This window comes from Bidens hawaiensis, unplaced genomic scaffold, assembly GCF_021521415.1.
Source record: "Bidens hawaiensis isolate Kalapana, Puna unplaced genomic scaffold, B.hawaiensis_p1.1 tig00005344_1, whole genome shotgun sequence".
NCBI lineage: Eukaryota > Viridiplantae > Streptophyta > Magnoliopsida > Asterales > Asteraceae > Bidens > Bidens hawaiensis.
This window is the reverse complement of record NW_027491340.1, coordinates 419016-434708: the sequence shown is the minus strand read 5'-3', so window position 1 is coordinate 434708 and position 15693 is coordinate 419016.

Sequence of the window (15693 nt, the reverse complement as noted above, 5' to 3'; positions counted from 1 at the left end):
TGGAAATCATGATGCGTAAGATTGTGTGCCATAATATAGAATCAGAAGTACTTTGGTTAACGATACCAATGTAAAGATAATAAGGACATGGTGGATACGCCGCTGGTACATCCTATATATAAGTGTCTTTATCGGATTTTCATTTGAAGCGTTGTTTTAACTATTCAAAATTTTGTGTTATGATAAATTTTTAAATTTTCCTTTCTTTAGAATTTACAGGTTTATTATACTATCTTTTAATTTCGAGACGAAATTCCCTAAAGTAGGGGAGACTGTAGCAACTCAGATTTTATAAATTAATATTCATTAATCATAACCCGACCCGTTTTCATTTTCGGGAAATTTGAATCAATATAAAATATTATTTATCTTTCTCTTTATTATTATATATTGTTTATTATATTATTATTTATTATATTTACTATATAAACTTAACTTTGAAAATTCAAAATTACCCTAAACCAAAATTTAACCCCTTATTGTTTCCATCCCCATAATCCAAGGACCTATTTGCAGTTTCTACATAATATATTTTCCTAACCCATTAACCACCAATTTGACCCATACCTGTGATCCTTTTGAATAACCGTATACCCGATTTGTTGCTTGAAGCTTAATTTTCGTCTCAAACTTGGAAATTAGATCATGCTTATTATTCTTCATGCTATAAACGACCACACCGACTAACTAATTAGGAATTCATGATCTATATTGATTTGTATTAACATATTCACTTAGCCGCCCTAACTCGTTCTTCGTGATACACCGTAGCGAACATTATAATTCAATTGGACACACCTGTGCAACCCTGTATGTTTCGCCAACTAAACCCACACCTTTAATTAAGTTATAATTGTGTATAATCGTTGTTCTTGATCCGTGTATGCCGGATCCTATATTGCTCTAATTAACTCTCTTATAATCGTCGCATCAGGTAATTGTTATATTTTGATAGTCATTTTTAATCAAAGAATGAAAGCCCCTTATCAGCTGAATCAAACGTAAACAGATTTGATTGATTTGATTTATTAGGGTTTATAGTATTAATTGGGCTTCTAGTCTGTCTAGTTATGTATACGCGTTTATGAAGTTATTAAGTTGGCTGGTGTTCGTAGCTTTGAGTATCTGGGCTAGAGGGCTCGGGTTCAAGTCCCTCCAGCAGCGATCTTTTTGGTTTTTCTTCTTGTTCGAATTAAATTAATATATAATATATCACTCTATGTAATAATATTATAAATATTAATTCATATTTCCATAAAACCGACAAGTTAACTAATACATTTTTCAAACTTATGATAAGTCGTGTATATATATATATATGTATGTATATGTGATTGTGTATTAAGTAATAAAGTTTTTTAAAGGTTTTAATATTTAAAAGGGTTTTTAATTATATATATATATAATATCGCGTATTAAAAATATATTTTAAGTATCATCGTTTATATAAATATTATTTATTTACTATCTATTATCTATAGTTTACATTATATATTTAAAATGAAATCGTTATTTTATATATATATATATATATATATATATAAATTAAATGTATTTTTTAGTTAAGAATAATCATTTAAAGCAAATATCTTTTGTATAATGTTTTCAAAATTTATAAATATTTATTTAATTATTTTACTTATAATTATAATTTTATATAATTAAAATATGATGCTGATAAATAAAGTGATAATAAAATTGATAATAAATTAATGTAATATTTAATTTTTGCAAGAACGCACCTGATCATCAAATCCCAAATCTCTATCTGGTTCTAGTTTCGTTACTCAATCCATACTTATTTTCCTCAGCTATTGTAACTTAAGAATCTGTCGGTAATTCCCGAAGATCGAATTTATCACTTCTTGTCGTATTCTTCCCCGCTTTGCTTAATCATCGAGGTGAGTATTTCACTCCCCTTCTTTTACTTATTTTCAATTGTTTTGGGGACATATGCATTCGTAGATATTTTCTATTATATAGTATTCAAACGCAATTGTTTATCCTTGTGTGTTTATCAGTCTGCCTAACTTGCTATTTGCTAACTTGCTTTATTTGAACGCTATTTGCTTACTTCGGCAACCGATGTCCAATTTTATGGCACGGTTTAGTCCTTTCTTGGTAACCAATGTCCATTTATATGGATTGGTTGAGCCCTTTCTTTATGGTTTGTTTGATTGTTATGTGTTATGGCTTAATTGTATATCTCACAGGAACAGTTTGCACTTTTACTTATTATTATTATAGTGTCTCAAATTTGGTGTTATACTCACTCAACCTAGTGTTGACAAAACCTATTTGTATTTTTAACGCATATGTAGGTTATCGTGTGACGTGATTATCAAGATTATTTGAAGCAACATAGGATGCATGTTAGAGAAAAGATACAAGAATTTAATTTTGGATGTTAATTATATTTTTTTATTTATGAGTTAGATGTACTTTATTATTTAACTAAATTTAATAGACATTGTCACATTTAATATTGCAAGATAGTAACTTGAGAGCTGTGGGTAATCAGCTCACGCCCCGTCATTTCCGCCGTAGGTTGGGGTGTGACATAACTGAAGTATTAGTAGTAATTGATCATCTTAAAATGGGAATGTTGACAATGTTGTGGAAACGGATTGTTGATGTTAATACATTAAAATCGGTTTATTACTTTTCAAGTGAGTATGCAACATAACCTATTTTAAACAACTCTTGGATGATTATCACGTGAGGTTTATAACTGTCCAAGAGTTGTGTGGGTTAATACTTGATAATTCAAGGTCGATCATTTACAACTTAACTAATCTTAATTGTTATTTTAAGTATAATACGAAGTTTATTTTTACTAATATATCAAGGACAATTCACTTAGTAATTTAAGAGATTGTTTCATCTTTAAAGTAAATTATCTCATGAATACTTAATATAAATCACTTGCTTACTTAAAACGATGTTTTAGTGGAGATCATGAAGTTATGCATATCTCTATTTTTAATTATCATGGAATAACATGACTTAGGAATAAGGTGTTATTCTCACATTTAATTAGCAAAGCAAGCTTATATCACATGTTTACCAATTAGTTATTAAACCAAGTTAAGAGGAGTTCTAACCAATATGACACACTTTTATCTTTGATCATCTCTATAAATATATAAAAACCCAAAATTATTGTTTTTAATTCACACTTTTAAATTTCTTTTCAAATTCACTTGCCAAATCAATGCTTATTTCCGCTTAAACCAAAAACAAAGATTTAGTAGTAAAACTAAAACGAGTGTGTAAGTGGATCGATATTTGGTTCTTACCTATACTATACTACATTTACAATATGTACACTTGCCTATTTGTGTGTGGTTTAGTTAAGATAAAAATCATTTTTATAAATTTAAAACTCCACATTGTGTGAAACAACCTTTTAAAAAACTAACAAGCTTTTTCTACGCATTACGCATCGCATCACATTCATATACGAATATGAGTAATACCTATTGACTTAGTAATAAATTGAACAATTAATTACTCATATTCATATAAAACTTGTTAATAATTTATGATAAATCTAATTGTTTTTGTGTATTTATCTTTCATTCCCAATTAACAAACTAAGTTTCACATATTTAGCTCAAAACAAGAACAAACGAATGAAATAACCTGAGAACAGATAATTAGAATTATAAAAATGAAAATTTTAACTTTAAAATTTAAAACTTCATATCTCTAAAATCAAAATATTAAATTCTCTTAAATATGTTCTTATTAATTGCTAACATTGTTAAGTGTTACCTGTTCCAAATCTCAACTTGCTAGTGTGATCCGCACTCAAAAAAACTTCATTATTGTTTCTTTAAAAATGTATATTAAAGCGTTTATATAAATAAAAAAATGTATTGTGTTAGCCATATGCTCTTTTATTGGGCCTAAATTAAGATGGTTTGTACTTAGTCTAGGTGGGTGTAACGGGCTGCTATGTAAACCGAGATCCCTTTGGGATCTCGGTGGGATTTAATTTAGGTTTGGGCTTGTGTAGTTGGTTCCCTATATATATCATATATTGTTTAGGGTTAAAAGGGTTGTTCGTTTAGTTGTTGATTTGGCCGTCTACGTGCTTTACTAGACGAGGTTGTAATTGTGCTTAAGCACCCGACGTATAATAATAATACGTGTGTTTTGAAGCATTTCTTGTGTCTCGTGTTTGTGTTTATACGTGTTCTTGAGTCACCAAGTATTATATTTCTGCACTAATACTCGGTTAGTTGATATCATAGTTGTAGTGATCCAGATTCGGGACTTACAATTGGTATCAGAGCCTTTGACCTTTCCAGGCTCGTTATTGTGATATCAACATATTCAAGAGTTTGATTGTTTGGTATTTTGTTTGTTTTTCTGGCGAACAGTGTGACCAGAGAAGAAATAATAAAGTTTTGGGAAGGAATCGGTCTTGGTTTGGAAACAAATCAATATCCTCTTTTTATTGGGAGTTTGTTACGTTTAAGATTGAGTTTGTTGATAATTAGTATTCTCAGCTATCGTTGGTTCTCGGCCAAGCACAGTTCTCGGCTATCGTTGGTTCTCGGTCAAAGCAGTTCTCGGTTGGCTTGGGTTTTTGGTCAAAGTTTGGTCAACATCAGCCGTTCTCGGTCAACCTTCACTGTTCTTGGTGTTTGTTAGTTCTCTGTTGAAGTTTGGTCAACATTAGTCATTTTCGGTCAAAGTTTGGTCAACATTAGCCGTTCTTGGTCAAAGTTGGGTCAACATTAGTCGTTCTCGGTCAACTTAGTTATCGGTTGGCTAACTGTGATCACTAGTTGGGCTTAATTAATTTAATCTGGGCCTGATATTTGGACCTGAATAATCTTTTGGACCTAAAATCTGTTAACTAACTAATTTAAAATGGAACAGTTAACTAATGGAAATGCTTCATCTAATTCATCACTTCATCAAGAACTTGACTCCATCATGGGGACCACCACCCGCATACCCCGTCTCTTGTCTCATGAGGGTTTCATTGAATGGAAGTTTTGTTTTGAGAAATACGTTAAGATGAAAGATTCCAAAGTTTGGAGAAGTATTGTTAGAGGGCCTCAAAGAATCACTTATCAAAGGGAAAACTCAACTGAAGTTATTGTGAAGCCTGTTGCACTGTATGACGATAACTTTGCTAAATTTGAGGAAGATGAAAAGGCTCTCTCTACTCTAACCATGGCACATTCACCCGAGATTGCCCTTCAATTTAGAGAACTTCAATCTGGTAAAGAGTTGTGGGAGGCACTAATCGAAGTGTATGAGGGAAATGAGGTTTGAAAAGAAGTCGCCAGGACTTACTGCGAAAAAAGTTCAACATGTTTAATCATGTTGTGGGAGAAACGTTGGAAACCCAACTTCAAAGGTTCATATCACCGGTGACTAAAATCAGATCGCAAACTTTGGAAATCAGATCGCAAACTTTGGAAATGTTGAAGACACTGGAGAAGAGAATGCTACCGAGGAGAAGATCAAGGAACTTCAATTTGCATATATGGCGTTCACCTCTCCAAATCTATCTGAGGTAAGTGTCCAACCATGTTCTTTAGATTGTATTAAGAAAATAGAACTGTATAAGCTTCATAATGATAATATAATTAGAGATATGGAAAGAATAAAATCTAAGAATTTTAAACTTAAGAAAAATGAAAAGGCTTTCCAAGATAAAATAGAATCTCAACAAAAGGATATCTCTAAGCTTAAATCTGATTTTGGTATTAAGTCTTGTCATCATCTTGATGCTAAACAAGAAATCGTTGAATTGACTGCTAAACTGGAAGCCTTCAAGTTAGAATTTTGAGTCTAACTAGTAAATTTGAAAGGGCTGAACTAGATTTTAAGAAGTTTGATGGTTCTAGTAAAGTAGTCAACTCAATGATTGAAAATCAGTTGTGGTGGAAAGAAAATGAAGGTGAGGGAATAGGATGCAGTCAAGTTCCCCCACCTTACAACCACAATTATATCCATACCCCTATTACCAAGGAATATGAAGAAAAGGTAAAGGACATGAAGTATGGTAAACAAGACAAAGGTGATGAAACTAGTACTGTGAACGCTGGTCCAACAATTTCAGATATGAACGATTCTAATTTGTCTACTTCATGTGCAGAAAAATAATTGTGAAGGAATGGACTGATGAGGATGACGACCCTTGTTTTGAATATAATGACATTGTTTATGATGTTTCTTTAAAACTTCATGTTTTGAATTCTGTTATTCTGACTGTTTGTGTGGGCTCTGTTTTAAAGAGAAAGGATTTTTGTGTGGTTGATTCGGTTGAAACTTTGAATTCTAATAATGTGGTTTCTAATAAGATTAAAAATTCAAAAATTTCCAAAAAATACGTAGCACCTAAAATTGTCAAAGAGGGATGCTCTAATGACAAACAAGGTGATAAGCTCAAGGATGCCAAAAAGCGTCCTCGCAGTTTTAAGGAAACTGGTCCACACAACCAGTCCAGACGAGGAGGTGCCCAAAATGATTTTTACATAAAGCGTCAAACTTATTTTAATTGTGGCACTCCTGGTCATATTTCCAGAAATTGTCCACATCGTCCATATGTCCCTTATTATGGATTTTATCAGAGGAATATGCCCTACATGCCCCATAATTTGTACAGACAAAGATTCAGGCATGATCAGGCTAGTCCCTCTGACGATGACTGGAATCGAAACAAATCTGGCAGGTTTAGTCCTCATCAGACCAAACCTAACATGTTTCGTGAAAGGGTTAGAAAAGGTGTTTCAGATTCAAATATAAACACTAAGTCTAAACCAAAACAAGAGGAAAAGACAAATTCGACTACTTCCAAACCCAAAACACCAGAGGTTACGACAACCATTTGCACTTATAATGCCAAGTCATACAGACATAAATGGTTACCTAAACCTCCAGAAAAAGCATCTACAAAATCTATGTTTGACGATCAAAAGGATATGTCATGGCAACCCGTGACAACTTAGATGAGTCAGGGTCACCGAGTGTAACTATGGACTGGGTACCAAAATCTAACTAATCCCGCGCTATGTGTAGGAACAGCTATAGAGGAATATCATCAGACCTTGGTATGTTGATAGTGGCTGTTCCAGGAACATGACAAGGGACATTACCCAACTACACGACATTCGGACATTTAATGGTGGGTAGTGTCCTTAGAGGGAGGAGAAAAGGGAAAGATCACTCAGAAGGGTACTGTAAGTAACGGTATTCTAAAATTTAAAAATGTTAATTTTGTTTCAGAATTGAAGCACAGTCTTTTGAGCGTGTCACAAATCTGTGACAAAGAATTTTCGACTCATTTTATTAAGAAAGAGTGTCTGATTTTAAAACCTGGTATAATTATAATAGAAGACTGGATTCTTGTTCGATCACAACGAAAAGATAATGCTTATGTGATCGACATGAACAAAAATGTTCCTGATGAAATAACATGTTTGTTTCAAAAGTGTCAGAACATAACGCCATGCTATGGCATCTTCGTCTTGGTCATGAAAATTCTAAAAACCTTAATCGTCTTGCTAAAAATGATTTGGTACGTGGTCTACCCATTAAGGATTTTGTAACCATCGAAAAATATGTGGCTTGTGCTTTGGGAAAACATCATCGAAAAACTCACAACCCGAAGTTGATCAATTCCATTTCATCATTTTTTTAATTGCTTCATATGGATCTTTTTGGTCCAGTCCATGACTTGGGTCTATCCCGTAGCTCTTATTGTCTTGTTATTACTGATGACTACTCACGTTTTACTTGGGTGTTTTTCTTGTCAAATAAGAGTGAAACTGCATATTGAATCAAGAAGTTTATAGTTTATAGTGCTCATAGAGAATCAACTTAACCTGAAGCTTAAGGGAATTCGTTGTGACAATGGAACAGAGTTCAAAAATGCAGCATTGAATCATTTCTGTTAAGAAAAGTGGGTGCAACGTCAGTACAGCGCCGTAAGAACACCACAACAAAATGGTGTAGCTGATAGAAGAAACAAAACTCTTATCGAGGCGGCAAGGACTATGTTATGTGATTCTAAACTGCCACTATTCTTATGGGCAGAAGCTGTTAATACAGCTTGTTATGTTCAGAATTGGGTGATAATTAACAAATCCAAGATGAAAACCCCATATGAGATTGTCTATGGTCATAAACCCATTGTTGCACATTTCAGAGCGTTTGGCTGTCCCTGTACACAACTGAATCTCGAGTCTACTCCAAAGATTGGGGCCACATCTGATGAATGTTATTTTGTTGGTTATGCGGGTAATACAGCTTACCGGGTCTACAATAAGTCAACTAAGCAAATTCTAGAGTCTTATGAGGTTCGTTGGTTGGAAGAAAATGAGACTGATGCTCGTGTTGGTCCAGATTGGCCAATTGATTACAATGAACTCTTCAAACTATTCAATGTGTTTCTAGTCATCAACACAGATTCTTCAGGTGGTCCTACAATGGAAGCTACAAAAGACGACCCACAGGCAGTATCTCACATCTCTCCATTTCTGGATGATGATGTCACTGAATTAAGTAATGACTCACCCGAAACCAATGCTCAGCCAAAGGAAACTCCAGAAACCGAACGTTCGTCGAACTCGTCTGAAGATGTTGCTGCAGTTGAAGGGGAGAGTTCTATCCGTCAGATCTTCGGGAGCACACTACTTCCCGATATCATTCCAAATGAATATGTTGCCGGTACTTCGTCCTCTCATAGTACGGCGACCTCTGGATGGAAGGATCCCCTTGTTGATGTAAATGAGGACTTGTCAAACCTGCAACCTAACAGTGATGTTTTCGATCATTTAATTCCGTCAATAATTCAAAAAAAATCATCCAATTGAGAATGTCATAGGTCCCATTGAAACGGGAGTGTCCACCAGAAGTCAGACTGAATACATAAACAGCTGCATGTTTTCTTATTTCATCTCTCAAATTGAACCAAAGACGATAGAATTGGCTCTTCGGGAACCTAGTTGGGTTGATGCTATGCACGAAGAATTGAATCAGTTTGATAAGTTGAAGGTTTGGAGATTTGTTAATTTACCGGAAGCTCTTGATACAAGATGGGTTTTTCGAAACAAGCAAGACGACACCGGGGTTATTGTTCGAAACAAGGCACGGTTGGTAGTTCGTGGTTTTCGTCAGGTTGAGGGATTAGATTATACTAAAGTCTATGCCCCAGTGGCTAGACTTGAGGCCATTAGAATTTTTATGGCCTATGCATCATACATGGGGTTCACAGTGTATCAAATGGATGTTAAGACCGCCTTTCTATATGGTGAAGTAAAGGAAGAGATTTATGTTGATCAGCCACCGGGTTTTGTTGACTCTAAGAAACCAAATCACGTTTACAAGATAGACAAGGCACTATACAGATTACATCAGGCTCCTCGGGCGTGGTATGTTACATTGACCGCACATCTCCCAGATCATGGCTACAAACGTGGAACCATCGACTAGACATTATTTCGGAAAACTGTCAGAAAAGATTTGATTCTCGTACAGATCTATGTAGATGACATATTTTTGGATCCACCAGCACTGAGTTGTGCACAGAATTTGAAGGTGTAACGAAGAAGAAATTTGAAATGAGCTCGTTGGGTGAAATGACAACATTTCTAGGGTTACAGGTTCACCAAAGCTCGACAAGATTTTTACTGCATCAAGGGAAGTATGTTGAAGATATGCTGGCAAAGTTTGAACTTCAAGATTCCAAGAGTGCCAACACAACCATGGTAGAAAGGCCATTACTGTCATCTGATCCTGAAGGGAGTCCCGTAGAACAAACGTGCTATCGATCAATGATCGGGTCTCTGATGTACCTCATAGCCAGTCGTCCTAACATCATGTTTGCAGTATACCAATGTGCTCATTTCCAGGCTAATCCTAAACTCTCTTATTTAATTGCTGTTAAACGTATTTTCAGATATCTGAAGGGACAACCGAAGTTAGGTCTTTGGTAGCCCAAACAATCAGAATTTGATCTTTATGCATTTGCTGATAGCAATTATGGTGGAGATGACATTGACAGGAAATCCACATCCGCTGGATGCTAGTTCTTAGGGGATCGTCTCATTTCATGGCAATGTAAGAAACAACAGACAGTATCTACCTCGACCGCTGAAGCGGAGTATGTTGCCGCGTCAGCTTGCTGTTCTCAGGTTATCTGGATGCAAAACCAACTGCTGGATTACGGTTTGGAATTTCTTGATACTCCTATTTTTTGTGATAATGATGTTTCCATTGCAATTGTGAAAAATCCGGTTCAGCACTCTAAAATCAAGCACATCGATATTAAAATTCATTTTATTCGTGACTGTTTCGATCGAAAATTGATTCACCTTGAACAAGTTCACACTGACAACAATGTGACAGACTTATTTACAACACCGGTCGGAACAACCAAATTTAATGTGCTTGTGAGTTTTCTTAAAATGCTTCGTTTCGAGGATTGAGTCGTTTTGGGAATAAATATGTACATATTCATTTAATTTGCACAAATTTAGGGGGAGAAAAATCATAAAGTCAAAAATAGTTTTTTTAAGCTTCAAAATATTTTCAAATGAAAATTGATCCAACTTTTGGAAAATGATAGATAAATTGTTTTTGTGTGCCTAACTGGTGAAGTTATTAAGCTTAAAAGGCTCTAGAATAGTCATTGATTTGTATGGTAGCTTTCCATGATGCGTAAAAGTTGAAGTGATATAAACTATATATGCTAGTCATTTTGAAGAAATGTGCATGTATCCAGATACATCTCTTCGAATGATAGGCAGAAAAATAATTACCCAGTCATACACAAGCCCGTTAGTGTCTTGATCACCAAAAATATTATATTATCTAGTAAAAAAAATTCTACAAAAGACTTCATTTTATCCTATTAATATCTATGTTTTTAAAAGCTTAGAGGGTCAAACTAGAACTACAGAGATGGGGGCACACAAGTAAGTCTTGTCATGTCTCGAATGAAAGGCTTGTAAGTCCGGATGGCTTGTAAGTCTAACGTTCAACCTTAAAGCTTAAAATTTTAATTAAGTATCTATAAAAACCTTTGATCAAGTGCTAGGGGGTTAGAGTCAAATTGGGGTGATCTGGGGAAAGCCAAATACGCTTTGAGAAGAGATAGGAGGCATCATAGGTCCATGAGTGATGTTCATCTACGCTTTATGCAGAACTGAACCTAAATAATATCACTGATACAATTAAAATCATGCTAAGTATGTTCTACCTACTATCAACCTATCTCTTTATGTTGTAATAACGCTGAACATGAATCCTAGTGACAGCCTCTTAAACGATATGATTCCATGTTCAGATCTTTTCATAAAAGGGCGGAATTTTTACAGAAACTGAAATTTGATCCCAATCTTATAAAATTCAAGGGAGTTCTTTTTTACGTTAAATTATTTTTGTTAGTTCATTTAATTTTATTTTACCTCTTTTGTTTGTTTTATCTCGAATCTACTCTCCTCGAAACGCTTGATTCAACTGAGCTTGGTTTTAATGTGGACTTTAAGAGGGGTTTTGGGCTGCTTGTCACTTTTGGGTCATCTTAAGTTTGGGCAAATTGTTTGTTTTGAGCCCATTAAGGGTTCTCGGCCTATGATGGTTGGGGTATAAATAAACCCCAACTCCATTATTGTTTACCATTTAAAACTTTTCATCTCCCTCAATCTTCTCTGATAACCAAAAGCTCTTTCTCTACATAAATTGATTGATCTAGTTGATTTTTTGATACTCATTGATTATTTCATAGGTAAATAAGCAAAAAGGCTCGATCTAACTTTTATGACGTTTGTGTTTTTCAAGGAATCGACACATGAACAGCCAAATGTTATGGACTAAAGTGGAGTCAGGGATTATTAAAAATTAGGGATCTCGGTTGATGGTTTTTGGGTTTAATGGATTTTCTCCTTCGGTTGAAAATATGTAAAAAGTAAACTCTTGGATTAGTTGCAGATATGGCTGATCAGACTTCGTTAAAATTTGTGGATACTCATAATATTGTCGGACACTTATTTGATCCACCACTGGCTCACAAGGAATTTAAATCTATGATAGTCGGCCTCAATACCTGCAGAATTTCTCACGTACTACGAGAAAACCCTGTCATATGTAAAATGATTATCACCGACTTTTGGAAAAATGCCAAAATCAATCAACAAGGGCTAGATGGAGCTGTGTCAATAGACTCCAAATTACAAGAGAAGCCAGTCAGTGTCACGGAAGCAATTATCAGGGAGGTGCTGTTGTTTGGTGATCAACCTGATTACCCAACTGAATATTCTACTGCAGCTGTCACTGAGATCCTCACCAGGATGGGTTACGAGGGTAATTATCCTCCGGCAATCAAGAAATTATTTCACCCATACTGGAGATTTTTAATACACACGTTCTTTACTTGTGTGTCTGGGAGAAAGGGAGGATCAGACGAGATTAGCCATACTCAGATGTCCGCTATTGTTTCTTTGATCATGGATTGGAATTACAACTATTCCAATTTCGTTTTCAATGAAATGATGAGCAATCTGAAAGTGAAAAAGAAAGAGATGTTCCTTCTGTATCCAAGATTTTTGCAGATGATCTTCGATTTTCATTACACCGATCTCGTCAAAACCGTTGACGCCTTGGATATGAAGTCAATGGGACCCAACACCTTTGGGTTAATGAAACAGTCCAGGAAAGGATCAAAGATTGTATATCAGGGCCTCAATGCTCGGGTGATATTTGGACGTTTTGCTAAAACGGAAGCTGAACCAGTTATAGCTCAGGTTGCTGATGAACATGTAGCACCAGCTCAACCATGTGCTGCAGCTTTCGAGATTTCTGATGATGAAGATAATGAGACAGAACATCATGAGACGGACACTGCTACGAATGCTGAGAAATTGAGTGATCTTGAAGCTGCCAAAGCATTATTATAGTCAACTGCTCTGAAACCTCCTCAGACAGGTGCAGAAAACATTGAAGAAGATCTTATTGAAGAGTCAGTCGCTGATCTCATCCCTCGTAAATGAAGAAAGAAAGATCCGAATTCTAGCGGGTTGGTCAGTGAAACTGAAACACCAACAACTACAACACCAACACCAACGACAACCATTAGTCAACAACAACAAATTCCTCAATCTGAGTCCCATGTTCCAGAGACTCAAGTTAATAAAGGTGCATCCACTACAGAGTCTTTATTTCAAGATCAGATGTTTGATGATTTTGCTAGTGATTTTGATTTCGAGACAGGTATTCCACACATCGATAAGGCAGATATACCATCCACAGATATCCCCTCAGGCTCATCTGTCCCAGCTGATCAAGGTCAGTCAAGTTGTAGTGCGTCAGACAAGATTGCACAAATTCTTGCCATGCAAAAAACTTATTTTCAGAACAAATGTAAGGGAGTTGTTCTTGAAGATGCTACTATTGACATTCATGCACTACAACGTCGAGTCTTTAAACTCGAGAAAGATTCAGTAGTCAAGGATGTCCATATTCAAGAACTGGAAGAAGCAACTCTGAAAAGGATTCCAAGATTAAAGAGTTACAGTCTAGCATGGTAGGATTAACGGCCATGTATCTTGACCTCCAACAAAAACTATTTCAAAAGTTTAGGGATGAATTTAAAGGAAATGATGATGTGGCCTCTCCAACATCCATCGTTGATCAAGGTAAGAGCTCTCCTATTTGCCCAGCTGACAACATTTATGAGTCTGAGACCTTGAACAGTATATGTCTGCACCACCAATCACCAAAGAAAAGTCATATATAGTACAGAGAAAGATGCTGGTGATGAAAAACTCAAATCAGAATATGGAATCATCATACCATCCAGATAGGTTCGTCGTAACTTTTCAAAAGGGCTTCTCAGATAAATATGGTGATAGATCGGCAATTGTATCGTGGGGTTTTGATGCTGAGAAAAATATGTGGTGGGCAAAGAGGAAGTCGGGAACCAGTGAGTATTACAAGAAGATGAAAGATTTTGGTTCTTGGACTAAAGTGGATCTCAGTGATTTGATAAACTCTCCGTTCCACAACCCGTCGAATGATAAACGTGCTACGAATTTCTGGAACTTTTTGAGAAATCAGGTTGATCGAGGCTTTCCAACAATGCCAACTGCTGAATCATTCTTAAAGAAAGCTAAGGGGGTCGTAGATCCGAAGACAGGAAAAACAATGGTAAATGTTATGTGGCCTGCTACAAAGAAGGCTACTCATATTCCTGTACCTGACGCGATTCCAGACGATACATTGGACAACATGCGGTTCTGGTTTTACGATAGTGCAACTGCCACTGTTGTCAAATTACAGAAGGGCAAGGGGCAATACAGATTTGTTGATCCAAGGGATCTGCCGAAGTTTGGTGAAAAATATATTAAGACTCTCAGCACATTCCAGATAATAGTTGAGCCACTTTTTGAGGTAGCTGCTAAGGAATACACGAGTATGGTAGCGTCTATTATCATATGCAAGTTTTAGGCTGGTGCGTTGAAAGATGCTGATATTGACTACATTGAGCATGATTGAAGACCAAGCTACAAACCAAGGGGGAGATTGTTAGGCCTAAATTAAGATAGTTTGCACTTAGTCTAGGTGGGTGTAACGGGCTGCTATGTAAACCGAGATCCCAAATCGGTGGGCTTTGATTTAGGTTTGGGCTTGTGTAGTTGGTTCCCTATATATATCGTATATTGTATAGGGTTAAAAGGGTTGTTCGTTTAGTTGTTGATTTGGCCGTCTACGTGCTTTACTAGACGAGGTTGTAATTGTTCTTAAGCACCTGACGTATAATAATAATACGTGTGTTTTGAAGCATTGCTTGTGTCTCGTGTTTGTGTTTATACGCGTTCTTGAATCACCAAGTATTAAATTTCCGCACTAATACTCGGTTAGTTGATATCATAGTTGTATTGATCCAGATTCGGGACTTACATCCTTTGAATTCGATACATGACTTATCATAGGTTAATTGGTGTTTTGCATGATTGGTACGACACAGTCATCACAACCCTTCAACTTAGATCTGATCTTCATATTCTTCTAAAAAAGGTCTCGTAAGTGGATCAAGTTCATTAGTTTCTTCCTAGGGACCCGGTTATCAATCCTGGAACCCTTTAAGTTGAAAACTTAACTTAAACAGAAACAAAGCTTTAGATTTCAAAAGGAGGATGGATGAAGTGCTCGATATGATGATTTCCACATGTGAACATTGAAAAAAAAGCTATAAAACCCTTTAATTTCTTAATCCGAGCTCAAAATTCGATTACTTGTACTTGTTTTCTCGGTTTTCTCTTCACGACTTGCACACGCACAAACACACACACTTTTTAAGAAAGGAGGAGTAGAAAATGTGGTATTTTGATTAGGGTTTGGTCTTGGAATACTCTCTTATAATAATTATGTTTAGCTCCCTTGCATTTAAGTTAAAGATCCAAACATAACAAAAATAGTAATCCCTTTATTAATTATTCATTTCCATCTTAAACTTGGTAATTTGCACGTGATTTGCTTTAGGGTTTTGTTGGTTTTTGTATGGTGTAATGCATGTTTAGTATAGCGTTTGTTTTGGCATTTATAGAAATTGGGTTAGGAAAAGATCATTAACCCACCTAAATAGACATGTAGATCACTCATTGGACCCGAAGGAGTCATCCACTGAAGAATAGAAGTTCCAAACATCCTTCTAGAGACCGCGGA